The following is a 5,002-nucleotide window of genomic DNA, read 5'->3' as shown; positions in this document are numbered from 1 at the left end:
AAGATTACAAAATAGATATCTAAATATTGATTATTTGTTGTTACAAAATAAAATAACAAATAATAGAACATATTATTGCATTAAGTTATTAATAATAGTTGTCACTTTATTTGCACTTTAATCTTGAGCGTTTTTCATAAATTGACCCTGGCTACTTTAGAAAATATCCGCTCAACATCTGGTTTAACAATTGTGTCCGATGAAAATCACTAAACAAGTAGGTAGTAATATTTTACCGAATCGTGCAATACAATGCAAATGGACATCATCAGGTCAGCATCTGGGCTACAGTCGGAGGGTAAGACATAGGGAATCGGTACCGGGATTCTATAGATACGATTTAATTTAATTTAATCTTTTCTTGATACGAATTTGCGTCCGCAATCAATCAGGCGATTTAAAATAGGTCGAATAATTTTTCAAAAACTTTACTGTAGTGGATCTTAGGCGCAATTTTGTTGCACAACATCGATTGTTAGTTCTTAAAACAATATTTAAGTACACGGCAATGGGCAATTTCATTTGCAATGATAAATACCCGGTCGTTTCTACATGATTTTCAAAAGTTTGTAATACATTTTTCTGCAAATTTATGGACGATCCGCATTCTTGTTGCACTTAAACTGCTTTAGTGCAAATTGTGTGCGTACTTTAATTGGAAATTAAAAAGAAGGCGAAACATGGACAGGCATATAGTGCATGAGTATCCTTACTTAGTATTAGCAGTATCTGCAGCTTCTCCCTTGTTAATTTGTTGATTCATTGGTCATTGTCAGCGTTATAGAATAAACTGCACCGAACACAATAATATCACTCAATAATTGATATATCAAAATGACTATCAGTTTAATGACGCAATGTGTATTTGAAAAGTTTATCAGATCTACAGGTGCACCCGCACTAAGAAAAAAATGTCGAATTCAAACAGCATATGTGCGTCCCAAGCCTCAGGCGAGAAAAAGCCGGAAAGGGAGCCGCCGCTACGGCTCGCCGACCGAGAAAAATTTGTTTACCCTCCCATAAAAAGTTATCAGTTCAAAAGTTTTTAATTTAGCTATGCTTCGGTCAACTGAACTAGGAGCAAAACAGCATACGTTTAGAGCATATTACCAACTGCTGCACAAAATCTTGTAGTTGTGAAAGTCACGCATTAAAATGTTCCGATTACTCCGCAGGATGCCGCGGTCAAACTTGTAAAAAGCGACTACAAAATTCCGTGTAAGAAACAAAAGTATGCCAATTAGTTTAATAAATGAATTTATATTAGAAATAAATTCTGTAAATTTTGTAAAATGTAAATTTAGTGAAATTGTCAATATTTTATGATTATTTATATCTTATCTCCAGTTATTTAATCTACTATCTGCACTAAATAACAATTCAATTAATTTATAACATTACCTATTACTAATGAGTAATAGATTTGATTGAATTAAAGAATTAATTAATTTTCCAATTTAATACTAATTTACAATCCACATTCAGCCCTGTGCTGTATCATAAATGCTATTTTTAACGGCCACACGTTATGGCAACTTAACAGTTCAGGATAACATGTTCGATAACGCAGAAACACAACCGAGCTGTGCTATATCTCCGAGTTAACGTATGCGTTTCCGAGCCAGTTCTCCATCAAACGTTAAAAAGGAAAAAAATATTGGGTGCATAAAGTGAGATGCCCTTATACGAATAGTCTATTAGTTAGAGAGAGAGAGTTAACATAAAACCATCGAAGGTTCTAAAACACGTGTTGGCCATTTGGGCCACCTACTTTGATACTTGACTTTGTTTATGATTTGCATTCACTTTCAATTTCGTTCGTTATTGTTCTTGACCTATCATCTCAAACACTTTCAATAGAGCATTCAAAAGAGGCACAAAAACAACCCGCAAACAATTTGAAAATTTAGTAGAGTTTGTGGAGGGAAATAAAGTTTATTTTCAAGACCATTTTCCAATTGTTCTAATAAAGCTAACTTTATAACACTACCAAAAGACATATTTTTCTTTTAAATTAAAAACAAATTATAGCTAAAAGACAAAACTACTCTCTGATTAAACACCATTGTTTTATTTATTGCCCGAAGTTAACTTCGAGGGATGCACGTTAAGTTCGAAAGTGGAATGTGATTTGATGCTGTTATTCTGAAGCGCTATTTCTTCATATAACGTTCGTCGATAGCGTGCGCCTGTTATAATATAAAGGTTTTACTGATACAACACACCAGTTGGAGCCACATAACGTGTTTGACGGATAACATGCACGTTAAAGTTAACGTGAGTGATACAGCACAAGGCTGAATATATGCCCACTACGGATATTGTGATTAGCATTAATGTTTAGCACCATTTAAAAATGCTTGAATATGAAAATAGACCACCGATTGTTTATTTTCTAAATTGTGAAATGTAACTATAAAAATTGGCATCTTCTCGTTCTTCTACCCCAACTGAAGAAAAAAAATCGTTTAAATTGGTGCAGTAGAAGCCGAAAAATATCATCGTGAAGCGAGCACGCCCCTCCAAATTTCGGCTCCGAGCGCGCACTACACAATGTTTGTGCACATTTTTGTGCGTGATGCACAGGTGCATTGGAATTTTTGAAAGCAGATACGAAAATGTATTGGAACAACCTATCGATTGGTATATGATTTATTGTTACATCATTAATCATTATGCCCAACTTTGGAACTTAATATCTCAACATCTACTGGACCGAATTGGATACAATTTTTTTAAAGACGTGCCATTGCGAATATTATTTTTCCGTACTTTCCGATTTGTTCTCACTCGCAAGTCCCGCATCACAGGCTAATTTGTTTATAAGCCTAAATTTTCAAACTTTTTAAAACCGCTCAAAAAGGAAGTAACAATTGAAATATGGTTAATATAGCAATTGTATATAATAGTTTAAGGGTCCAAGAAGGTGTAAAAGCGCGGCTGCAAAAAATATTGATTACTTTGAGCCGGACACAAAATAAAGAAAAAGCTAATTTTTCAGGTAGGTTAATTAACAGTTGCATTATGCAAAAACTGTCCGTCCGATCCCAATCGGCCTTGCGGCTCTTGTTTTCTATTGTAGTCAATTACTGTTCTCAAAATCTGTGGTTGTTCTATTTTTTCATTGTTAAATAAATAATCTAAAATAATATTGTTTTTTGTCTACTTTTTTGGCACTTTCGAGCATTATGCAACGAACATTTCAAATTTACGGATATCGGACCAACTCTGTCTTATAGACAATTTCATAGCGAAATAATTTATATGTAAGTATATATTTTGTCTCTAAAATACATATTTACCGAGTTACATGCGACTTTTTCGGAAAGAAAAACGCGATTTTCAAATTTTTGACTAATTGTTCGTTGTTTTTGCAAATAGCACAATTTTTTGAGATGGCGCGCCTCGGTATTTTCAATAGGTACGTCACGTTAGAGCATACCAATACCCTCTTACTACCTAGCTTGTAAGCTGCCCGAAACATGCCTGTAGAACTGACACCATACTATTCTTTCATCTTCTTTAGCCAGGACGTGCATCCTTGATCGGGGCTTCCTCTATTTTAGATGTTGCCTTGCATGACATCCTGCAAAATATGAGACTTTTTCCTCTCATTATCATCACCATCATCAAACAGCTAGTCTAATTTTGTGGACTGCTGCACGTAGGCCGTCAAAAAATTTGCATCTGGTGCGGTCCTGTGCTTTTCTCAACCAGTTATTCTCGACTCTCTTAAGATCATCTGTCTAACGAGTTGGAGGTATTCCTCGACTTTTCAACGCCTCGTGTTGGGGGCGTGATTCCATCACGCATTCCATGCTCTGACTAAGTGACCTGCCCAAGCCCACTACTTATTACTTTGGTGTATGGACTTTGGTTCTTTATCGTATACACTTGGTATTCTGCCATCTTTTAACATTACTTCCATTATAGAACGCTCCATGGATCTTTGGCCAATTGAAAGCCTTTCGTCAGTTTTTGTGTGAATGTTAGTGTTTCAGCTCTATACGTTACAACTTGGAGCATGCACTGTTCGAATACAAGAGCATGCACTCTTGGTATGTCTTGACCAAGATATTTATACGCTGTTACTTGTTTGATGAAATTTGAAATAAGTAAGCATGAAGAAGAACTTAACAAAAATAAAAATTATGAGTACACAACAACAACGTGTTCTATAGATGGCCAGGACATATAAAAGGTAAACGAAAACATATACTTGAGGCATAAAATTATGTTGCGTAAGGACAACCAGACGGCAGAAATTTGAAGACGATTACAGCAGAAGAAGGAAGCGGGTGTGTACACACTGAAGAAAATTCAATCGCAAGAGATGTAAATTTGTATAACAGTGTATATATAATTCTAGATGTGGTTTAATTCAACCCTTGAATATAAATATGATATAGCGATTTCGACTGTTAGCACCCATGGGGAGTCAAGAACATGAATGGAATAAAATATAGTAAAACCTTTACTCGTCAAAGTATAAGCAAACCTCAAGAATGCAGAACAAAGGATGCCAACCAGCTGGAGTCCAGCAACTAGCAAGCAGGTAGGGCGGTCAGAAGATCACAAAAAACACATGACGGGAAACGGACAACATGAAACTGCTCACACTAAAGTTCAAAAATTTTGTCCACAATTGAAATCAATTAATAAAACTTAGAGTTAAACTTAAAATTAAAAAACTTTCAAAAATTCCGAAAAAAATACAAAAAATGTAGAACGTTGAAATAGAAACCCTGGACTGGTCGAAATGAGTAGTCAGGCGACCAGTGCAACACTGAGAGAATGTTGTTCTCGGCAATTCAAAAAACACGCGCAGTTATTCTGGATGGAAGAACAAGGAGGTTAATGTAGCTTCTTTCATCCATGTGCTAAATGCAATTAACATATTCAAAAAGGAAAAAATTGAATTACCTGAGCCAAAAAACCAACAAACATTAACAAATTGGAAACAAAAGAGATAGACTTTCGAGGCCATTCCTTGAAACAAGTG

Source organism: Dendroctonus ponderosae, unplaced genomic scaffold (assembly GCF_020466585.1).
Source record: "Dendroctonus ponderosae isolate FM_Combo_2020 unplaced genomic scaffold, Dpon_F_20191213v2 Dpon_F_20191213_2, whole genome shotgun sequence".
Lineage (NCBI taxonomy): Eukaryota > Metazoa > Arthropoda > Insecta > Coleoptera > Curculionidae > Dendroctonus > Dendroctonus ponderosae.
The sequence above is the reverse complement of the archived record's forward strand: the minus strand, read 5'-3'. Positions refer to the sequence as shown.